This window comes from Rousettus aegyptiacus, unplaced genomic scaffold, assembly GCF_014176215.1.
Source record: "Rousettus aegyptiacus isolate mRouAeg1 unplaced genomic scaffold, mRouAeg1.p scaffold_m13_p_3, whole genome shotgun sequence".
In the NCBI taxonomy this organism is placed as follows: Eukaryota; Metazoa; Chordata; class Mammalia; order Chiroptera; family Pteropodidae; genus Rousettus; species Rousettus aegyptiacus.
Window position 1 is genome coordinate 117,228,532 of NW_023416306.1, and position 25,317 is coordinate 117,253,848.

General features: G+C 36.9%; 1 protein-coding gene and 1 pseudogene across 4 annotated transcripts in view; both read right to left on the reverse strand.

Moving 5' to 3' along the window:
• Positions 1-25,317, reverse strand: part of FRMD5 (FERM domain containing 5) — a 247,329-nt gene that overhangs the window by 113,617 nt on the left and 108,395 nt on the right. The gene's annotated exons all lie outside the window — the stretch shown is intronic.
• Positions 15,039-15,156, reverse strand: LOC118600861 (annotated as a pseudogene).

Genomic DNA, 25,317 nt, shown 5'->3' on the forward strand with positions numbered 1-25,317 from the left:
GGGCACAGACACAGCAACTCAGTGTTGCAGCAGGAATGGCAGAGAGGAGCCCGAGGTTTAGGTTGAAGTTTCCTGAGCTCCCACAGTTCCCATAAGACAAGGACGCTGAGAGATTTCAAGGGGTGAAGTGGGTGCAGATGCAGCAGACTCAGTGGTGGGCAACCAGAAGAAGCCAAGGTGAGGCCCAGTCAGCTAGAGTGCTACTGGGCTCTGACTGAACAGCCTACAGCCACAAATCTCAGCCATAAGTGCCAGCAGAACAATCAGCACTCGGTAGATGGGGGACACTGCCCCTGAGTCCCAGAGACGGACAGGCCCACCATTTATGACACTATCTCAAGGGACTGCCTAAATTATTCTATCAGCTAAAGCTTTAGACCAGATTGGTTATTATGCTAACTTGTCTCCCCTGCTAATCAGTGAGTAGGAGCTCAGGAGAAAGGCCATTAATGCACTGGCAAAATGAAGAAGCTACAATTTCTCTGAGGAAGGCTCAAAGAAATGAACTGAACCACTTCTATTTTGGTTACTGCTATATCTGCAGCCTTCATACAGTGCCTGATATAAGCAGGTATTCAATAAATATTACTGAATGAAGAAATAAATGAGAGACCATAAGTGAGGGGAAATCATCGACTGGCAACGCCATGATAGAGGTACCAGGCAGACTGAATTAAGAAGACAATACCAGTTTCTTTTTGGCACCAAGCCAATGCAGTCCCCACTTCACTCCTAAAACAAGCTTGTAACCTTTACGAAATGGCTTGTGCCACCGTATTTAACTTACATTTGATTCCCTGTTTCAAAGCTCGTTGGATAACATCCCTGCATTCTTTTGTCTCAAGAAAAAATATGAATAGCTGTGCAGGATTTCAACCTTGCAGCCACAATAGGAAAGCAGTGAGTGGTATGGAACCAGAATGAACCAATCCACTAACGTTGGCATTTGGTGGTCATCTGACCTTACCTGTCCCAAGATAACTTCAGTATTGGAGCCGCTGAACCTGTAGGCATTATAGTGGCTAGGATTAGTAAACAGAACATCACAGGGAATGATACAGAAAAGATGGTAAGTAAAATACAAAGTTATACAGGATTGAGGTACAGATGCGTGCTAACTGCCACACTATACCTTCCACAATGAATTGTGCTTCTCAACACCCTAGATATATACAGAATCATGTAAGCTTTAAAATAGAACAGATGCCTGGAGATTCTGATTCAGTGGATATGGGTGGGGCCTGAGCTACACTAAATTCTAAAAGCACCACAGGTAATTCTGATGCATAGCCAGAGAATTCTGCAATAGAGAACACCGAAAGGACGTAATAAGTAAATAGTAAATGAATTAATTAATGAAAAGGCTCCTGGAATTATAGCTTCTTCAAGGGTGTGGGCTACATCTTATTCATTTTTTTCAAACTATAGCCTCCAATGTTTTTTTAATAAATGAATAAATGGATGAATGAGTCCTGAAACACTTTCCTTTGGTGGCCTGATCTCTCAGAGAGACTTGAACATCGAAAACAAACAAACAAAAAATGATGGATGATGTTTAAGTGTGTACTTCCCAAATAGAATTTCTTGCATAATTTTAGATGAGCTAAATGAGAATAAGCACATGTGATCGTTATATGAATAATTTAATTAAATGAAATTAATTCTTGTTGAACTGGGGGTCTAGGGGAGGGGGACAGGGGAAAACGGTGCTGTAAGAGGATGAGCATAACCAAATCCTACACCCAAACACAGGGTCTTAAGAGCAGAATCACAAAGCCACCTCCTTCTGTCTCTATTAATTTGTTTATTTTTATATTTACTTCTCCTTGAGCAACAGTATAAGGTGCAACTGAAAACATCTAGTGTTATGTTACCGCCACAATTTATATTATACTTTGGCACTACTTTGTGGGACTGCTTAATGCATTAATGACACCAGGGCCCTGGGTGAACAAAGCAAACACAGATTGGCTCAGTGAAATTTCTCGCTCCCTGTAGCTTCATTCTCAAGTTTGTGGTAACAAAACCCTATGCTGGGAAAAAGCAAGCCTGTTTCACTTTCTAGATCTTCCTAGTTAAGTGTCATAATCATAGGCAACTTTGACAGTTAGCAAAGCTCAGTGAGACCACCGATCCCACTCCCTTCTCCAAAAAAAGAGATGGTGAAGAAAGAGGGTGACGAAAGGCTGGCATGGTTTGACTCGCGGAGAGTCCAAGAGAAATTCTGCTGTCTTCTGTCACAGTGACATCTGAAGTTACATGGAAGGGAGTTGGAGGGAAGTGCTGGATGAGGGATACTGAACAAAGCAATGCAAAGTCTGAGACTGGCTGCGAAGAGAAAAATGGTCTAAAATGAAGTAAGGAGAAGAAATCTATCCTCTCAAAATGGTAAAAGATTCTTACTTTAGCAGGTCCCTTTAAAGGTTCTTATAAAGCATTCTTACAAATTTTCCAAAAGATGCCAGTATAAGGGAAGAAATGAGAAGCCCTGAAGCGTGCAGGAGGGCTGTTAGTTTGACTGAGTGTCCTAATCAGAAGTCCTGGCAGAGTGATTAAACACCCACATGTTCAACAACCCTCATAAGGCGTGCTCTGGGCTCCTGCCTGCCTGGTAGATGGGCGCGTATGCTCAGCTATCTGCCTTGGCTGACAAAAGCAATGATACCAGGCAGGGTCAATGAAGGTTGTCTTTGAATTCTTCGAAATGAACAAAAATATAAAGTTCTGTCCAGGGTACCTCTTACACAGAAAAAACAAACAAACAAAAAAACTGTGGCTATTACAACTATTCCATCGTTTCTCTATAAAAATGAAAACCAAATTGATAATGTTAAGGTTCTTTTGTTCTATTTCATGTACTCCAGTATTTGGTGGCTATTTCTATGACATTCCCTTATTACCATTCACCTTCATCTGCCGCCTTAACTTTAAGATTACCCAAATGTTCAAAAAACATTACAGAAACGAACAACATGAACATCTTCTGTTTTTCTCAAATGATTACTCTGTCATATTCTATAGATTATAGGGCCAGAAGTAGGCCATATACTGACCAGGTCCCTTGGAAGCTTTTTAATATTTCAGTAGGCTAATGAAAATAGATTGTTAAAGCTTTTCAAATTGATGATAAAAGACAAATTCTCTTTTAAGAAGAATCTCAATAAATATTACAAATGATAGCTCATATATAAGCCTCTTTCTTGACACAACATAAATGAGCTCTATGCTTAATAATTTCATATATTATAATTTGTAGTGTGTATATTCAATTGAGGCTTTCATTATCCCATTATTTCCATTTGCTTTGTAAGATTTTTCTCTTAAAAAAACTACACAAACAACTCTAATACTTAAAAAATGATTTTAGCTCTGAGTTAATTTCAAAAGTGGAAAGAGAAAAGGCAATAGAATATAATGATGAAAATCATAGGCATTGCAGTCAAACTCCTTGAGTTCAAATTCTGAGTAATTTTTAGTAATTTTGAGTAAGTTATTTTATCTAAGACATTTTCTCAATTGTATGGGAGAAAATAGTTTGTCTCTAAAGATTTATAAGAATTAAATAAGATCATTCATATTCATGAGACTTAACATAGTATATGACGTCTACTAGGTGTTCAATCAATGGTGATTATGATTCATTCTTATCCATTTGATCTAGAGTATAAATTTTCCCATGCAGCACATATAACATACAGGAAGAAAATAGGCCACAGATAGTACATCTAATATTGGTGGTCAGAAAGATTCCAGGAGTTTGTCTAGTCATTCGTGGTTCTGGAATTTAGTCAGACTGCAGACTTGAATGGTTATTCTTGTTTCCTTGGCAATAGTTTGGGCATGAAAAAGATCCTGATTTTGATCATCAAAAGTCAATGAAAACTATACTTTTCAAGCAGGTGTCTAATTGAATCTGGTCTACTGGAAAAGTAGAGTAATAGGATTTATCAGAACAAGGTTACTGATCACAAACAACACCAATCACGAACTCTCCACAAACAGCAGGGGTGACTACTGTTCATTCAAACCTGCTTTTCCGCGAGATAATTTATTTTTTTCAGGCCTTCTAGTAAGAGTGCTTTGACTGATTACGTATATGCTTTGTTACTCTGGCCATATTTTCCTTGAAGGCCCACTTCGATTACACTCAAGTTTACGGACTGGTAAACTGAGTTAAATTCCTCTCATTTGCCACCTGCATCAGCACCTGTTTCTGCAGCAGTTAATTTTGCAGTAAGGGATTATAGGGAGAAAGCAAAGTTTCCTTTCACCCTCCTTTGAGAGTTCATAGGCTTGGGTACCTTTATATCTCTGAAAATACTTAGCACTATTTGGAGCCAGGGTAAATAGGGCTTGCCTTGTTCCCTGTCCCTCCAATCTCCACACCAAATTGTCAGTAACTTTAGCTACTTTCAAATTTAGTTCTTTCTCCAGATTTTGGGATAGTCTGAAACTTGGAGGCTGTGGGGGAAGGAGGGGTATAAGGAACCCTAGTCCAATACTGATGAGTTCTATATCAGGCTCAGTCTAGCTCTAACCTAGCAACTGGTAGCTTGTAACCAGGAGTCCATTTTCTCTGTATCCCAGTTAGAGAACTGTATTTCTACTCTGTCCCCTTCTGTATCCATCCCATATTAGTTTTTCAGGCCCTTGAAGCTGATTGCCTGAAATACTGAATGTTAGTTACTCCTAGCACCCTCATTTCTGTTGACTTATCAAAATACTGCTGATTCTTGTTAGAATCTTCCTCTTGTCCATGTCCATATTTGCGGAAGAGCCTGTCCTACATCTAGAATGGCTGAATTCCTCCCAGCATACGCAACTAGTTTAGACTTTGGTCCAAGGCCCAAAGAGCCTGCAACCATGCTATTGCAGTTGACTCCAGGCTGGCAGAGTTACAAGATATGATACCCATACCTGGAGGACACACAACATGAATATGTGGTTTAAAATTTTTGTTGTTTTGCCATGTCATGCTAACAAGAGGCTTTAGAGACTCTTAAAGAATCTACAATCACTAGGCAATAAAGTCAACCTTGGAACAGGTTGTATACCACTTAAAGCTTGGTCCGAATTCAAATTTTGAATACTTGTACACCTGGAACATTATCTCAAGTGCTACAATGATGGCGTAAAGTAGCAACCCCTCCAACTCTGCATGTGCTTGACTGGCTGTGAGCCAAACACACAGTATCCTGGCTGACTACGACTTTGGCATTTGCTAGAATGTCTTTTGCCAAATTCTTCTGGCATTTGAAGGTGTCAAAATGCATTTTATCTCCTAAAGAATGTTTGATTTTCTTGTCCAAAGATTGCTGATTATTATCTGCCTATTAGTGTTAGTGTACTACAGACGTAAGAGAATTTGGAGACACTTTTGAATCTACACTGTCAGCGATGTGTCATGATGTGGATGCTTCACTGTTAAAGGTTCATGTCTGACTGTATTTTTCTTTGAATCAACTGCCAATTGAACAATGTTGATCCTATTTTTTAAAATCTCTATTTTCTGTTTACATATCATAAAACATGAGCAGCCCTGTGCTATTCTGAGGCATCTCTAGAAGGTGATGTCAGTCAGGTACTTTTTATTCATCAGCTCAGAAGCTTTTATTTTGTCCTAAAGCCAACTAAATAGAATGACTCAAAACTGTCATATGCATGCTCCTCACAGACCTTCCCCGTAGTTACCCCCCTCTAAAGGCACTGCTTGGATGAACTAAGTGAGAAATGTTTGCTGACCTAAGAGAAGCCTCTGGCCAGAGAAACTGCGTCACATGTCACAAAAATTAAAGACATAGCTCCTAATACAGCATTGCCTATAACAAGCAGTCAGAAAGCACTTGTCAACGGGATTAGAACAACACTCAAAATGCCTTACTCCAAACCCTGTGGTTTATCTCAGACATAAAAACCCTTGAACTGGAGTGAGAGAAAGAGGGGTCCTTTCTCCTGACTAAGACTAAGCTCATTGTTCTATCTCCTCCGGAACTAAGTTTCATGAATTAGTTCCACTCCTCCCCATCACTCATACATTTGCTCAACATTTTCCTATTTTTAAATTTAAAAACCCAGAAAACTCCCAAACCCCAAACCCATACTTGTATGCTGTGTCCTTTTCTAAATTACTTGTCCCTGTCTTTGAAGATAACGGACAGCAGTGGTTAAGAGTGTGGGACTTTATAGCTGGACTGCCTTGGCTCAAATCCTTGTACTCATGTGGTTGTGTGACTGTGCTAGTCACTTAACCTCTCTGTACCACAATTTCCTCATCAATAAAATGGGGATGATCATCACATTTGATTAGATAATACATGTCAAGCATGTAGAACATAAATTAAATTCTGATTTTTATATATTCTTGTACCCAGGAGTTTGTAGATTCTCTTGCATTTTTCAAGTAGAAGATATTAATAATATCATCTATAAGTAATGACATTTTCTTTTGTTTCTTTCTAAGCCTTATATTTTTTTGTTTTGTTTTCTGCATGGGCTTCTAGTATAATGGTGGTAGAAACAGTACTAATCAGCATCTTCATCTTCTTCCTGGCTTCCATTCACACATCCATTTTAATGGACCCCTGCCCCACTAGGTCACTAAAAGTTTCTGCCAAAAATCATTAATGACCTCCTTGTTGTTAATTTAACAGGCACGTGTCAATCATCATTTTCCCTGTTAGGTATCATTCAACATTAACAACTACAGTTAAAAAAAAGACTCTTGCTCCCTTGGCTTCCCAATAGCACGTGCCCTATGTTCATCGCCCATGTCTTTGAATATTCTGTCTCAGACTCCGTTATGACTATACTTCCTCTGACTGACTCCTAAATATAACTGTGACACATATGTTAACACACAACTCATATTTGGAAAGAAAAATAAAATTCCTTTATTTTATTTAGAACTACTCTGACTTTCTTGCAAAACCTACATTTACTGGGTCATGGGAAAAACATAGCCTAAAATCCAACCCAGTTTAAAGCACAGTCTGACCCAACAATTAACAAAATTCTGTTAGGAAGAGTTCAGTCTCTCCTGGATTACTTCGACAGATGTGTCCAGGAAGTCATTCGTTCTCGCCCAAACTAATTACAAGTGACGTTATTGAAAAATTAACAAATTCTATCATTTTTCCTAGGTATTTTTCAATTTAACCTTAGATTTCGGGATACGGCTTTTATGGCAAGGACTCATTTTCCTGTCATGCTGTCTTTTCTAAGCAGAGAAATGGCTAATAAGTTATGACAGATTCACTTTCCCGTCTAGTGTATCTTGTATTCTGACTATGCTTAAATGATTCATACCAAAAGGCTGTTCAACCCACATTGACCATAGTTAAAACAATTTAAAATGGCAAACAGGGAATGGGAAAGTGGAAGTAAAAGCTGACAGTGCCTGTGTGCATATTTGTATATATACGTATATATGTCCTTTAAGCTCGACATGAAAGACTGGATGATTTGTTCAGAAATATCAGTGACAGTAAAAATAGTAATAAAGACTATTCTTTAACAGACAGTAAGATGAAAGCAGAAGAAACAAAATGGAGATAGAAATGGTTAGGAAAGGCATTTGGAGTGCAAGGAAGGGCAGAAGGAGAAGAGTAGAAAGGGGAAAGGTTGTATTTGTTACCCAAAATATTTGATATGTGATTTCAATGCTGTTATATCCTGAATATGAGAACAGCTGGCTTTAACATCAGGTCAAAGCACTACTACCTCACCACTGGGAAATACGGCCATTCTTTAGCTCATGATCAGGAATTGAATGATCTGTTGCCATTTGTCACTGTCACAGAGATTTTAATGGGGGTATTCTATTTCTCCTTACCTACAAAGGTATAGTCTTTTTGCTACTATTGTTATTCATAGCACTGTAATGTTATATTAAATTGTACTTCAGAGCTCAGCTTTGCAGTAATTTCCTTGATCAATTCAGAAAAACCCAATGCTTTGCACAGAGTAGGCGCTCAATAAACCCTGCATGAATGAACTGGGTGCTCCTTTCATTAAAGAAAAGAGAGTAGTATCTTGTTCTTCCCTTCTTAAATGTTCCTTGAAAGGACAAGATTTGGGCATCTTTAATTTAGCTCTGAATAGAGCCCAAGCAGGAAAGAAGTCAAAGAAAATAAAAAGGGAAGAAAGTTATAAATAACTACAGATGTATTAATACAGTACATTAAGAAAGGAAGCAGACAAATCACACATTTGGCAAAAATAATTTTTGAAGACAAATGATGGAAAATGCTTTACTGCTCCAAGGACATTTCCAGTAGTATACATTTTCATCTATGTCTTTAAGGTTAATTCAGCATCTAATTACCAAAGCCAATTTAAGGCAAATAGAAAAGTACAACGGGCCACACACAAAAGTACTGGCTCAAGAGGCAAATATTAATTCTATTTTCCAACTTTCCTTCCTAGCAGCTTACCTGGTGTTTGTGAGCTTACGTTAACATAGATTCTATTGGCTCTGGAACTGGAATACAATGCTGGTATAAATACATTTCTAAGAATAGCAGCGGTCACCACAATTTTTCTAAGCAGTTCCTAACCTTTCCACATTTTTAGTGTTTGCAAATTCTTGGAAATAACACAACGTATAAATTTAATACATTTAAAAGTTGTGTTAAGGTTAGCCAAATTCAATTTTTCTTAATTCCAAAATATCAAGAACTAAAGCATTCATGCAGTCCAGGAAAAGATTATCTTGCAACTTTTCTACACCAGTATCAGTTGGAACCATTCTTAAAACATTTAGATATTACTAGCATGCCAGTACCCTATCTTTACTGTGAGGACAACTTCCGAGATATACTTCACGCATTATAAAATTCACTATTTTAAGTGTACAATTCAGAGGTTTTAGTATATTCACAGGGTTGTGCAACCATCACCAAAATCTAATTTTAGAACATTTTTTTTACCTCCCCTAAAAGAAACCCCGTATCTATTAACAGGTTAATTCCCATTCCTCCCAATTACCAACCTTAACCCCCTTCCAGTCCTTGGCAATCACTAATCTACTAATCTTTCTATCTCAATGGATTTGCCAATTCTAGGCATTTCATATAAATAGAATCATACAACATGTGGCCTTTTGGGTCTGACATCTTTCACTTTACATGTTTTTAAGGTTCATCCATGCTGCAGGATATATCAATAATTTCTTTTTTATTGCCACGTAATATTCTATTATAGGGCTATACCATATTTTGTTTATTCATTTCTCAGTTGATAGATATTTGGGATGTCTCCACCTTTGGGTTATTATGAGTAAAGCTTCCATGAACTTTTGTGAACAAGTTTACGTATGGACGTGTTTTCATTTCTCTTGGGTGCTATTGTTGGGTCATATGTTAACTTTCTATATATTTAACTTTTTCAGGAACTGCCAGATTATTTTCTAAAGTGATTGCACCATTTTATATTCTCACCAACAGTATATGAGGGTTTGAGTTTTTCCACATCCTTACAAGACTTGTATTGTCTATTTTTTGTATTATAATCATCCTAGTAGGTGTGAAGTAGTATCTCATTGTGGCTTTGATTTGATTTTAATATCCCTAAGAACTGAGCATCTCTTCATGTTTTTTGGCCATTTACACATTATAAAATTCACTATTTTAAGTGTACAATTCAGGTTTAGTATATTCAGTATATTTAGTATATTGGAGAAATGTCTATTCGACCTCTCTGCACATTTTTATTGGATTATCTTTTTGAATTGTAAGAGTTCTTTATATTTTCTGGATACAAATCTCTTATCAGTTACATGATTTGCAAATATTTTCTCCCATTATGTGGGTGGGTTATCTTTTCATTTTCTTGATGGTATCGTTTATAGCACAAAAGTTTATTTTGATGAAATCTATTGTATCTATTTTTTTTTGTCACTTGTGGTTTTGATGTCATATCTATACTAGTTTTTACTGTAACTATATCCCCAAAATCCACTGCCAAGGCACTTTGTAGTTCTTGGAGAAAAGGCAGCATGAATTATTGCTACTACTTGTAAGTTAAAAACTGGGTCATCAAAAAACCATTATAACAGTGCAACTGAAAGGAAAACCCTCAAAAATGGCTGAAATGTGCTATAAGCCACCTTTTAATAATCCATAGAAATGTGGGAGAGAATCCATGGAACTGAAATCCACAGATGATATGCAATATTTATTTTAGATATCGTTTTAACCACTCTCACTAGACCCCTGACCAGAGTTGTTAAGAAGTAGATGACTTGTTTGAGTTTTATTTCTTCTCCCTAGATCTGTACCACCATCTGTTAGAGATTTCCACAAGCCTTAAAGTTGCCCAATGGAGAAAGGCAAACGAAAGTAAAATTAGCCTGAATAAATCCCAAGGAGGACAGTGGGCTCATAAAATAATAGAGTACTCTTAATGAATAAAGAACTGGCTTTGCTCCTCCATTTCACAGTCTAGCCATTAGAAAGTCACTGTAAAAACTTTTGTAAATACTATATTTATAAATAATGTACTTGTCAAGATGCAGAAATGGAAAAATGACAGAATCAAATGAACTATTTTATCAACTAAAGAATCGACCAGGCAAAAAAAGATAGATATAAACATTAGTTTTATATCACATGATAAGCCACTGGTAGGACTAGAATGTCTTCCCTTCTTCCCATCTCTGTATTTAAAAATCCTTCAGGCATTCAACAAATGTTATTTATTGCTTACTCTGTGCTATAGGTACATAAATAATACCTAACTCCTGACTTAGAGGAGTTTGCAATTTTTTAAGATCAAGTCACCCCACTATTTCCTTCACAAAGCCTTCCCAGAATCCTTCAGTTTGGAGTACTCTCTTGCAATAGTCATCGTGGACAGGACTTTATCAACGCCTCTAGTGTAAAGTCATAATCCTCTACTTCATGGTATAGCTGTTTATAAACATGTATTATCTCTAGTACTAAACGACAAACTCCTCGTGGACAGGATCAGTCTACAAATCACCTTCCTCACCTGTACACGAACACAAAATAAATTTTGGTTGAGTGAATGGAATTTTTTAAAAGTCAAATTTAGAAACACCAGCAGAAGATTAATGTATACCATGTCTTCCACGAAAACCACATCTATGAATTGTTAATGCAAAACTTATTTCCTTAGTCTGGAATACCAGCTATTCTAGTTTGCACATCAATGGTTCCTTCTCACCTTCGGCAGTGTGCCAAAAAGGGAGTAAATTTTTAGAATGTTTTAGTTCAAGTGAAAGAAACTCAAAATATTGGAAACAAAAAAATTATGAAGCTATACTTGAGTTGTATGACTAGAGTATTTTTCTTTTTTTCCTTGAGTTTACAAAAATTTTCCCCAAATCTATACCAAATGGGCATAAAACCACAGAGCAATTAGATCCTAAATTGACTAGTTCTCATTGACCATGAAAGTCTAAAATCTTCTTTAACTCTTCTCTATCCTTCATTTCCTAATTAGTTTATATATTCAGCCACCTTTTAAATAATTATTTAAGTAATTTTTAAAAATTTTAGAACAGTTTTAAAGATACAGAAATTTGCAAAGATAGTACCTGTATCCCACACCCAGTTTCTTCTCCTGTTATTAATATTTTACATTAATATGGTACATTTGTCACCATTAACAAACCAACATTGATATATTATTTTAAACTAAAAACTATACTTCGTACAAATTCTTTTTTAATTTTAACCTAATGTCCATTTTCTGTTCTAGGATTCCATCCAAGTTACCACTTTACATTTTGTAGCCATGTCTCCTTAGGCTCCTCTTGGCTATGACTGTTTTTGAGATTTTCTTTTTTTTTATGATCTTGACAGTTTTGAGGAATATTGATCAAGTATTTTGTAGAATGTCTTTCAGTAGCAATTTGTCTGAGGCTTCCTATGATTATATTGAAATTACGAGTTTTGAGAGGAAGACCACAGAGGTAAAGTGCCATTCTTTTTTTTTTTTTATATATAAGTCCTTTTATTAGTATGCTCTATTCATAACTGATAGTACTTCTATAATAGAAATGAGGCTGAGGTGTATTATAGAAATCAGCTTACAACATAAGCACATATCTAAAAAATAAATGAAGATTCTAACAATGTATATCTGGTATGGCTTTCCAAGTTCTTTATAAGCACCATAACTGTCTTCTTGTTTGTCTTGTGCCAGTGATTTAAGGAAGCCAGAAGAGAAAATTGCAGTCCCAAGGAATGTAGGGCAAGACTTAAAAAGTACTCTTGAGGCCTAAAATAATGGATATCATTTTTACAAATACCAAACAAAGGAAACTATATGTCAGAGTCCAGTGTTATCATCACCGTAATTCTCAGATATTTTTTAAGTCAGGTGAATTTGACATGAGCATCACACTTGGTGAGTACTTTAGGCCATCTCTTTGAGGAAAGAAATTTCCTAGTGATATAGCTAGTGTCAAGGTGCACCTTCTTCTGAAATGTTGCCAAGACATGAAATACTGGTTTTGAAACTTGTCCAACGTGTACATCGAGTCAGCCAGGTTCCTGAGATAGATCACCCTGCTTTCATGTTCTTCCATTTCCATATGTGCTCTACCAAAGCTATGTATTTGCTTATTATTTCTCTATCAGATTTACTAAATAGAGACCACCTAGAGCTATAACTCCCAACTGCAATGTGAGTTTTATCAGGCAGCAGACTACCTAAGTTATTGTGCTATTTTATATAAAGTACCCTTCTTATATCAAGAGTGCATATTATGAACATTATTTGTCACTGTTGACATTAATCTTCATCACCTGGAGAAGGCAGTGTTTGTCAGGGTTTCTCCACTGTAGGTTACTTTCCTCACCCCCTTCCATGCTGTAAAGAAGTCACCACACAGTGCACAGTTAAGGACTGGAGATTTTGCCCTCCTTGAGGGCAAAATAGCTAAATTATTTTGGAATTCTCCATGGGAGATTTGTCTGTTCGTCCCTTTTGTTATAGATTTTTCTATTCTCTCTCATTTATTAATTTGTTCAATCATTTGTTTATATCAGAATAGACTCATGTATATATTTATTTTATACTTTGGGTTATAATACAATACTATTTTATTTTGTTACTCAAAATTTTCCAGCTTTGACCACTGAGAACTCATTCAGCTGACTCCTGTGTTCCTTTAACATATCCTACTATTGTATTCCTTTTGTGCACTTTCTTACTTTCTGGCACCACAAGATGCTCCCAGCTGATATCATATATTTCCTGCCCCAGTCCTAGAATCAGCCACTTCTCTTTAGTTCTTTTTACTGGAGAAAGGGATTAGGATCCAAAAGCTGTGTGCTAGGTATACTTGTTGCTACTTGAATGCCATTGCCTTTATCGTCACTTCTTTTAATACAACATTTCTCTCCATTTCCTGAATCATGTTGTTCACACACCATCCTGAGACAGAGCCTAGGAAGGATATTAGAGATGAGAAAGCCTTTCAAATAATCTTTTGGAAGCCCTACTCTCACAGATCACTTTCAATCTCAACAAAAGACGCTGCCACCATTTCTTACACATAGTGAACACTTATATTTCACCCAGTACTTATCTAGTGGTACACTTCTCTGTCCCTTAAGGAATTCTAGAATTTTAGAACCAGAAAGGGCCTTAGAGAATACTGAATTCATTTGTTCACTCATTCATAAATACACACTGAGGGACTTCCATATGCTGGGCATGATCTTAGATGATGAGGATATAACAGGATATAAAACTAGACATAGCCCCTGACATCATGGAGCTTATGGTCTTGTGACAATGATCAATATAAATTTTTAAATGCCACACAAATAATCACGACCATGCTAAGTGTGTAAGGAGAAGTAAATGATAAGGGAGAGTAGTTCTGTTGTGGATTAGGATTCAGAGAAGGTTTCCCTAAAGAAGCTGAGATCAATTAGAATAGGAGGAAACTAGGTTAGAGGCAGCAGGAAGACAATTCGAAACAAAGGGGAAGCATGTGCAAAGTTCTGTGGAAGGAGGGAATGTGACATATTACAAAGCTCAGAGAATGGGGGGAAACTGGCAAAAGATGAAGATGGAAGGGAAGCAGGGACTAGACCACAAGCCCTTGCCAGCCATGGTAAAGATTTGGTCTTTATTTAAAGAGGAATGAGAAGTTCCTGAAGTAAAACTCATTAGAGTTTCAAGCAGGGTAAGGGTGCGTAGGATATCTTGAGATTTGTGTTTTGCAACAATCATTCTGTTTGTTGTGTGGAGTTTGTATTATGGGTGAGCAAAAAGCCCAGTAGGAGGTGACCAGTAGGAGGCTACTGGAGTAGAATACAGAGATGATGCTGGAGAGCTTGGACTGGAGTGGTGGCAGTGGAGATGGAGAGAAATAGGCTAAACTAAGAACTATGCAGTAGTAAAATAAAGAAGACTCTGTGACATTTTAGGTATGGGGCAAGGGAAAGGACAGGTTAAAGGCAAGACTTATGTTTCTGGTTTTGTACAATTAAATGGATGGATGGATGGATGGATGGCAATGTCATTCACTATAAGGAAAATATGTAAAGAAGACCAGGTTTGATAGGGAAGGCCAAGAGTTTAGTTTTGGATTTGCTGAATTTGAGGTATTCCTGAGATATCCAAATGGAGCAGCCGAAAAGATCATTGGATTTAAAAATCTGTAGCTCAGGGTTAGTGATATAAATTTTATAGAGTTAGTAGTTTTATAGGTGATAACTGAATCCATGAGCACAGATAAAATAGTTTAGGAAAGCGTACAGGATGGGAAGGGGCACTGGGCAAGTCAATGACCCACAAAATGAAATTAATAATAATTCCTATTTCACAGAATTGTAGTCAAGATTAAATGTCATCACATATGTGAAACAAATGGCAAACTGCAAGCACTGATTCTGTTAATATTACTATTAAAATTAAAATTGTGTTTAATAAATAACAGTCCTATGACAAATGTATATGGTTGTTTACATTTTTTTTTTTTAGATTAGGCAACCCTTGGTTGACTTCACAGATTGCAAGGACCCTGTCAGTTTACAATCCCTTATTTTTATTTTTTACACCTACAGCACCTGGTCTTCCTAGGTGGTCTCCCATCCAAGTACTAACCAAGCCGACCCTGCTTAGCTTCTGAGATCAGATGGGATTGGGCTTGTTTAGGGTGGCATACCCATAGGCAGTTGTTTACCTTCTTGTGCTCAACCCCTTAAGATACAATCTGTATACCATTACTCACTACTTGAAAAACACAAGACCTCTGGTAGTTATAATAAAGGACTAACAGTTATTAATGCTATGAAAAACAATATTGCTTTAATGTTATCTCATTTTCCTAATTATTAGCCCTCAGGTAGAAATGAGGCAGTGAGGGAAGAAAGAATAAGGGTGTAGGAACAGCCTCCATCCTATTACCTTCCCTCCAATTGTCTGCTCCCTAACACCATCTGGAACAATTCATTACAACCACAAAAATCCAAAACAGTGTAACTTTTAGAAAAATCTGCCAGATTTTTCCAAGACCCTCTTCAAATATACATAAACTAATTAAACATAAATGACAAAGTAACATCCTCATTATTGAAACTGAGTCTTAATCTAATACAAAGAATTATTTGTTTAATATATTATGACCATCAACTCAGTGCTATTTCCATAGGAGCTGTCCTCCAGAAAATAGAATTAACCTTAACTATATATAGAACTGAATATATTTTTAAAAATTAGAGCCTATGCATATTTTAATCAGATCCAAACTCTTTAGGATAAAATTGTGCCATGTCAGTTTTCATACAGATAATCCCAGAATCACGAAGATGAAAGATACAAAGGATCTGCTTCCAAAAATGTTGAGTTGTTTCCTAGGATTACATAGTTTGTGAACTGCATGAAAATGGAGTCTGCAAATTGGTCCAAGCTCCTCTCACAAAGCCTTGTGAAGAGAAGCAGAGGTAAGATAGCTTGAATAAAGGCAGGGAGTGGGAAGCATTTCGCTTTGTTTGAACTGGACTTGGTGTGTTTGTCACCCTATAGGTTATAGTAGCCCTGCAGAAGGATCATATACAAGAGCAATTGTTTAATTCCAAGACAAACACTGAAGTCTTTTTAGGACCTGATTTGGGTTTAGATAGTGGTTAAAAGCAACCATTAAAATGCTTTTATTAAACTATTAACACTACCCTCAGCTGCTAAGATGGTTTGCTTTTCTTGTTGAAGCCCTTTAAATGACACTACACTGGCAATGTAAAGTCATGACACCCATTCTAAGCTTTAATACCCATTGCACTTTGAAACATTAAAAATAAATAAATAAAAATCATGCTAAGTGAAATAAGTCAGGCAGAAAAAAGTTGAAAATCATACGATATCACTTATATGTGTGATATAAACCTAAAAGCAACAAATGAACAGGACAAACAGAGACTCATGGACTATAGACTAGTGGTTACCAGAGGGCACAGGGTAGGGGAGTTAGATGGAGTAAAGGGGGTTAAATACAGAGGGGGAGAGGGAGAGTGAAGTGGGTAAAGGGGATCAAATATACGGTAGCTGAAGGAAACTGGACTTTGGGGGTAAGCACACAATAGAATGTACAGATGTCAAATTATAATATACACTTGAAAATTATACAATTGTATTAATCAATGTTATCCCAATAAACTTATTTTAAAAAAATAAAAATAAATAAAAACTCAAATACCTTTAATTTTACCAAATATCGCAGTAGGAAAAAAACACCAAATAGTAAAAACAACTCTGTAGAATCTTCTCAGGAAAAGTAGGAAATATTCTTATAGTAGATGTGGTAGTTTTTGGCACAAAGTAGGTGTGGAACGATCATCTGGAATTGAAGACCACCATTCAAATTTTGGATCTGATCCTGTTGTTTGGCCTCACATCACTTAACCTCTTTCAGCCACTTCGGTTTCTTCACTTGTATGAAGTAGATTGAACTGAATTATTTGTAAAACCTCCTCCAGCTCTGACATTCTATAATTCTGCAAATGTCATTGTTACAAACCTCCTTTTCTTTGTGTGATCTTCTTCATCTACTACACCACAGTTATTATTTAACTGCCATTTTTGGCCTCAATATCCTGGTATTTCTTACCATTTCTTCCCACGCTGAAATAACTACCTCCTTTATTCATTAACATATGATTATCTCTCATCTTCAAACTTTCCCAAACTCACTTACAATTTTTCATTCGCAATTACGGTTAACCTTGAACAATAGAGTTTTGAAGTGTGGAGGTCCACTTGTCCATGGACTTGTCCATGGATTTACAATAAATATTGTAAAAATATTTTTCTTCCTTATGATTTTCTTTTCTCAAGCTTACTTTATTATAAGAATACAGTATATAATACATATAACATTAAAAATATGGGTTAATTGAATGCTTATGTTATCAGTAAGGCTTCTGGTCAACAGTAGGCAATTAGCAGTAAAGTTTCTGGGGAGTCAAAGTTTATACATAGATTTTTGACTGTGTAGAGGATCAGCGTCCCCAAAATCCTTGTTAAGGGCCACTGTATTTACTGAAAAGCTTAAAGACTTAATTATCTCTTTGTCCTCTGTCCAACTTCTACTGGACAACTTGGACTAGATCAAATACTCTAGCCCATGTTGAGACAGTCAACGAGTATTTATAATTCTAGGCAGTGGAGGATTTACAAAAAGCTAAGACATCTAGGAGGAAAACTAGCATATTATCAAATCAGGAAAGAATAATCTTGAAGTAATACATAAATGAAAGAGAGTAGGGTAAAGATATTGAAAGTAAACTCTTAAGAGGTCAGTGCAGGAAATTTCTCAGTATAGACTGGAGTTAGTCCATCTTGAGAGAAGAATAAGAATTGAAATGGCAGAGGAAATCTCTCCATGTGGGGCAACATGCACAGAAAGCTAGGTACTGAGCAATTATAATTCTGGGAAGCCTCTCCAGGGTTTTCTTTATCGTAGAGAAGAGAGGAAGTCAAAAGAACAAGTTTTCTAGCCAAAGGGTCTTAGTTACAGGTTTCTAAATATTCAGTATTTTGAAGCATATCAACTACAGTCATGTGAAAAAATATCTTGTTCGAATAGTTAGTCAATTTAAGTAAGTTCTTTAAGTACATTAGTTGAAAGTGCCATCATCCTTATAAAAGACTTCAGAAACTTGAGCTAGGAAGGATGCTAGCTTGCTATCAAATATAGCTTACATGCTCCCTCAAATCCCCTCCATACCACTGTCTCATTGTCCCTGAGGCCAACCACGGAACTGTGGGTGAGGGAAAAACCCTTCCCATTGACTGCTAATTAGCCATATAGCCCAAGTTTCTGGATTTTCCCACCATTTCCAAACTTGGATGAAATCCTACACCAGCGCATGAAATCTGGCTTTCCAAGTGGCTATCGACGAAATAGGATCACACAACTCGGTACTATGAGTTAACTCTCCACAGAGTGATCTTTGATAATGGGAAACTGTAGGCAAAAAGGGGCCAAACAGATAAATGCCCTCTCCCTCTCTGTTCCCATGAATTGTTCATCTATTCTGTCTAGAGATATCACATGTGGTCAAGCACATGCAGTTGCTGAACAATCAGCTGAACCTCTCTAAGGCTCATCACGACACAATTGCCAGCATAGTAAAACAAACACCTTACTTTGTTTCTCATACCTTCTTGCTTCTCATCTCTTTTCCTTCACTCACTCTTCTGGGATTGTACTTCCAAATAAAGCTTCACTTAATTCCTACCTCAGGCTCTGGTTTCTAGACAGCTCAGGCTAAAAACAGTAGCAAGAAGTAAAAGGAAAGAACCTGGGATTAGTAATGGAGACACACTGGTTCTAACTTTGCTATAACTGGTACTATTAATTGGCTATTTGACTTTAAACAAGCTAACATTCTGAGAGCTGTAAAATAGGACTTAGAGGAAGAGAGTCTGGGCTAATGGCTGCTGAGTTGTTTTGAGCTCCAATGCTTTATGATTCTCAGGAACTACACAACCCAAAGCCTCAAACAACCCATTAGAAGATGGGTCAATGCAAAAATCATGGAATCCTATTATACCTTAATTCATTTGACCATAGCAATAGTTTAGATTCGCTTTATGAAATATAATGATAACTAAATCTTGGGCAAAATTTTCTTGGCTCTCAAACAGGGCCATTTTCAGTACCATCAGCAGCCGATGTTATTTGATGTGTGACCGTATATTCTGGAACTTAACCAAATATCACAAATTCAATAAAACCAGGCCACGGAAGGACTTATGAGAGTTATAAGACCACATCTGTTCTGTGGAAAAGTGATAAATATAAAAGTATTTTTTAAAATCAGTAGTATCAAGTGAAAGTAGCCAGTTACAAAAGAAGATATATAGCAAATTTATAAAGAAACGTCCGGCATAAGCAAATCTATAGGGGCAGAAAGTAGATTCATGGTTACCTAGGACTGGGAGCTAGGGAAATGAAGAGTGACTGCTAATGAGATTTCTTCTTGGGATAATGAAAATATTCTAAAATTAGGTTATGGTAATGGTTTGCACAACTCCGTGAATATACTGAAAACATTGGATTCATACATATAATTCACAATTATATGTGAATTATATCTCAATAAAGTTGTTTAAAAATAATAAGGCTTTTTTATTATAGGGAATGAAGTGGCTCAGAGACAAAAAAAAAAAGATATGAGGAACAAATAAGCGTTTCTCTCTAAGGACAGAGAATTGTAAGAAACTTTATACTTATTTATACCTTTAAAAAGGCTCTGGAGGAGGACAAACACAATAACTTTACCTGGTTTCTGTTTGACAGAATTCCCCCAAGCAGCAAAGAGCCAGACTCTTTGGGGAAAGACTATAGGAAAAACTTGGGAATTTAAGCAGACTTGGCAGTTTCATTGTGAACAAGTGCAAGATGACACACGTGAGAGGGACCCTCAACTAGCATCAGTCACAAGCTATACAAGAGACCTGGGAGAGACAGTGGGCTATTCAGTTCAACAGAACATTTTATACAAGGTACTGTTTTAAAAGTAGTAGTAAAGAGAAAAATACAAAAGTGACATGAATAGATTCTCACTCCCTCCTCTACTTCAAAGAGGCTCTAATCTGGTAAGAGAGGAACTTGCACACTGCAAGGCCAGGTGAATAAATGCTATGACAAGAGTCCAAATAGGTACTATAAGGGTTAAGGAAGGTTTCATAACAGAGTTGGCATTTTCTCTGGACCTTGAACATTTGAGAATACTAATTCCATAAGCTGTTGTATCCTGGGAAACCAAACAAATAATAGGAACCATTCAAGGAGGATAATAAATACTAAATTATTCTACCTTATTTAAAACAGATATTATGGGTCACTATACTTCATGAGAGAAAGAGTAAAACTTCATTTCTATAGAGATAAGTCTCCTGGCACATCCTTGGCTTCAAATTCAGAAGCATCTTTTTCTTAGAGTATTTAAGGTTCAGAGTTAGCCCCTGAACACTCGACAACAAGAACAGCCAAAAGTGCTATAAAGAACTGCAAGCTGATCACATGGCTGTTTGTAAGAAAAGCCTTCCTCTGATTTGCTGACAATGTCTATGAGCACAAAGGAAAAGAGAAAGGAGAAGGAAAAGATGAGGAGAAAGGCAGCAACAGAAACTGGAAGCAGGAGCAGAGATTGGAAAAGATGACAAGGTAGGCAGCAAGGTTGCAAGTGGCAGACATTGGAACAGAAGAAAGCATTCTAAAGAGAGGTACAAGAGAGGAAGAAAAGAAATGCATTCTAAAGTCTAAGCCAACGAGGAGTCACCAGCTCATAAACAGGCCTTGAAGGCAGGGGAGAAATTGAAAGTGAGGAGCACCTAAGGACACATGCATTCACTCAAAAGCCTGCCAACAAGGCGGTTAAAGGGTCCCTGGGGAGAAGGGTACAGAGCTATATACAGTCACGAGCTGCATAATAAAAGTTTGTTCAACAATGGACAACATATATAACAGTAATCCCAATTGCCTAGTAACATCATAGCTATTATAAGATTTTAGTGCAACATATTACGTATTTGTCGTGATGTTGGTGTAAACAAACTTACTGTGTTGCCAGTTATATAAAAGTATAGCACATACAATTATGTACAATACGTAATACTTTATAATGATAAACGTCTATGTTACTGAGTCATGTATTTAGTATACTATAGTTTTTATAATTACTTTAGAGTGTACTCTTTCTACTTATAAAAAAAAACGTTGTATGTACAACAGTATGTCGTGTTACACGGACAGCAGGCTCATCTTGTGTTTAGTGCATCTCTTGTGCTTGATTTAATCTCACGTCATTTTGAGATTAAATGTAACATGCCATACAGGTTTATAGCCTAGGAGCAATAGGCTATACCATATAGCCTAGGTGTGTAGTAGGCTATACCACCAGGTTTGTGTAAGTGCACTTTAGGATGTTCGCACAATGACAAAATCACCTAATGATGCATTTCTTAGAACATAATCCCCACCATTAAGTGGCACATGACTGTAGGGACAAACTAAGTCATTCAGCTTCAAGCTCAAAACCACATTTATCCACAGCACAAAATACTGACATTCCTAATCATGAACCTGGATCAAGAAAGGATCAAATCAAGACAAAAACTCTCTGTTTAAAAGGGCACATCTTAGAAATATTTTCATTCAAAATTAGTCAAAACATTTGAGGAATATGTCATAAAATCCTCAACTATATGACAAACTTATTTTCTTAGTCCTCAATTGGTTTATTCCCTAATGACTTAGCACAATAAAAATTTCATTCCATAATGGAAGAAGGCAGCTAAAAGATAGAAATGATAATTTTATGAAGGCAACCAAAAAAGACAAGGTCAGAAGCCATTTAATTACATGAAATAAAAGAGAAAAACAAAAAAGATCCCTGACATAGTAACTAATTTTTCAATTCCGAATCTGAGAATACTTGGATTAAGGGTCTGTGCTCTAAGAGGAAACTGAGGCCTCTATGTGCAAACATTTACTATCCCTTACAAATTTAAAATCAGTGAGAATAGGCATTTCTCCAAAGATGACATGCAGATGGCCAATGGATATATGAAGAGGTGCTTAACATCACTGGTCATCAGGGAAATTCAAGTTAAGGCCACAATGGGATATCACCTAACACCTGTCGGAATGGCTATCACCAATAAACAATGGGTGTTGGTGAGAATGTGGAGAAAGGGAATGCTTGTGCACTGTTGGTGGGATTGCAGACTGGTGCTGTGGAGGACAGTACAGAGGTTCCTCAAAAAATTAAAATTCAAACTACCTATGACCCAGTAGTTCTACTTCTGGGTATTTTTCCAAAGAAATCCAAAACACTAATTCAAATGAATGTACACATCCCTATGTTCACTGCGGCATTGTTTGCAGTAGCCAAGGTGTGGAGACAACCAGGACGTCCTTCAGTGGATGACTGGATAGAGAGGATGTGGTACATACATACAAAGGAATACTAGTCAGCCATAAAAAATAATGAAATCTTGCCATTTGTAACAACATGAATTGAATGAACCTCGAAAATGTTATACTAAGTGAAATAAGTCAGACAGAGAAAGACACATTGTATGATCTCATTTACATGTGGAATCTAAAGAATAAAGCAAGCAAGCACAGAAAACAGAAACAGACTCATGGATGTAGAAAACAAAGTGATAATTGCCAGGTGGGAGGGAGGTTGGGGACTGGGTAAAAAAGGTGAAGGGATTAAGAAGTACAAATCGATAGTTACAAAACAGTCACAAGGATGTGAAGTACAACATAGGGAATAAAGTCAATAATATTGTTATAACTATGTATAGTGCCAGGTGGGTACTAGAGTTATTGGAAGAATAACTTTCTAAATTATGTCAATGTCTAACCACCATGCTGTACACCTGAAATTAATATAATATTGAATGTCAATATTGCAATATATATGTATTTCAATATATACATAAATATATATAAACTCGGTAAAGGAAAAACTCTTTCAGGTTTCTCTCTCTCTCCTCCACAATACTTAGACATATCTTACATGCAATATAAACTCTCCAACCGCCACCTTCTTCCCTGCCATTTAACAGAGCTTCCAGTATGTATTAGCTGCTGCTTTTGATTAGCTCAGAAGAATACAGCAGTATCCTCCTACATTCTTCAGGCTCTTGACATAAAGATATGGCAATGAGGAAACCCCATGTCCTTCTGCCTCTCTGGCCATATGATTTTATCATTGATTTCTTTTCTCTCAATTCCCACAACCCAGACATGCCAGCTTCTCTCAATATCATCGTTACTTAACCCTGACTCCCTCCCTGTCAAAATCTAGTGGCAGATTTCTGGGACAGGTTTCAAACCATTCTAGAGAGATTATGATTTCATTCTGGGCTTAAATTAGACAAACTGCAGTGCCTGTGGATGCTCCCAGAGGCCCAGTCCTAAAGAAAAGTTATGGGGTAATCCCAGAATTCATCAAGATAAAAAGCCATAAAGGATGCTAATAGTCGTCCATCAATCCTTTGTCTGGACTATTATAATTATCCTTTGTACTTTGAATTGTTTAAGACTGCTGGTAGACCATAAATGTGTAGTCATTCATCCGCCTGCCATCCAGTCCAGTTTACACCTGCTATCAGAAAATTCCATATGATTTGACATTTGAATCAGGTACCTACTTTTCAAAAAGTATTATTATTCACTGCAATAAAATAAGCTAGAGTGGGATTGATATGGGTTTATCAGGCTCTTTGCTTTGAACTTTCAGCCTCTCCTATGGTCTTGTCTAGTGGTAAGATGCATTTATATTTCCTATACATTGTTAAATCTGCTAGATGACCAGTTTACACCACCATGTCCTAAAGGGTGTATGTGTGTGTGTGTGTGTGTGCGCGCGCGCGCATGTGCGCGTGCACGAGCGCATATATAGCTATACATACATACACACACACCCTTCAGAAGACATCATGCATGGTGCTTGCTGATAAAATGAAGAGTGCATGAACACAAGTAGCTAAGAATAGTTCATTCTTTTCTGTCTCAGGTGGTTGAGGGAGAAGTATTTGATGCTGCTGCCCCCTGCCATCCACCTGGTGTACCAGCCAATCATGCTGTGGCCCATGCCATGTCTTTTGAGATACACAAAAAGCTACCAGGCTGCTGGGGTCCATGGGAAATATGATACATCACAGGTGATACATACATTCAGAAAATATAGTCTGAGTAGTCCCACTGTAAAAAATTTATATAGTGGTCTGAATGCTCTTGCTACAGTGCTGTTATTTACTTTATTGGGGTAAATATTTTATTGTTTGGTGATGTTTTATTTTGCAATAAACTCTTTTAGTAGCAATGAACTTTAAAAATATGCATGATTAATGAAAAATTAAGTCCCAGGTTCCTTTCCCAAGTAAATTGATTGTGTGCATATACCCTACACAAATATTTGTTGACATATCCACAGGGGGGTTAGAGACATCACTATCTATATTAAAACCAGAAGAAACAATTCTTTAGAAGAAGCATCAGCATCTATTTCAAAAATTAGCAGCTACAAATATAGATGGATCAAATAAATAAGTAAATGGATGGTGGAGCCAAGTTTCTCACTGTTAGAGAGGAAGTAAGGGAGAAAGCCTCATGAACCATGTAGTACTGGGTTAAAGAAATTATTAGAGTCAAAAACGTCAGTATAGCTTAATATATATGAAGATACAGAAGTAATTATAGATAAGTGCTTATACATGGGTTTATACACATGTAAACATTCCCTAGTTCTGTCTGCTGAGAGAGTCTTGAAGTGATCACACTCCCACAGCAGTGAGCACATCTAGTCCCCAGATAGCATCATTCTCCAATAAAAGAAATGAGGGTTCTTTGGTTAAATGAATGATCCTAAGGCTGGGGCAAAAATGAAAGATAAGCCTAGAGAAAATAGTGGTGCCATAAGGTAAAGATGTATCTTAAAAAAAAAAAAAAAAAGGATAGGGACATGTCAAAGAAATTTAGAAGCCAACCTGAAAAAAATTCCCAGTGGCCAAAGCAAGAACAATTTGAACAATAAAATAAACAACACGGTACTGGTTTATAACACAAAGTAGAAAATAAATATACATGAGTCTATGCTGACATAAATAGATGACTAAATAGGGGAGAAAAGATAAATCTTTCTTATAAAAGAACTCCAAATAATTTTTGTAGCTATTCCACCCTCCAGGAGGTAGAGCTTAATTCCTCCCTCCACTCTCCTGCATGAGCTGGACTTAGTCACTTGCTTCCAAAGAGTATGGCAGGGGAGCAGGTGACTTTACAGTGTAGAAACATGGCAAACACTGCCTTGG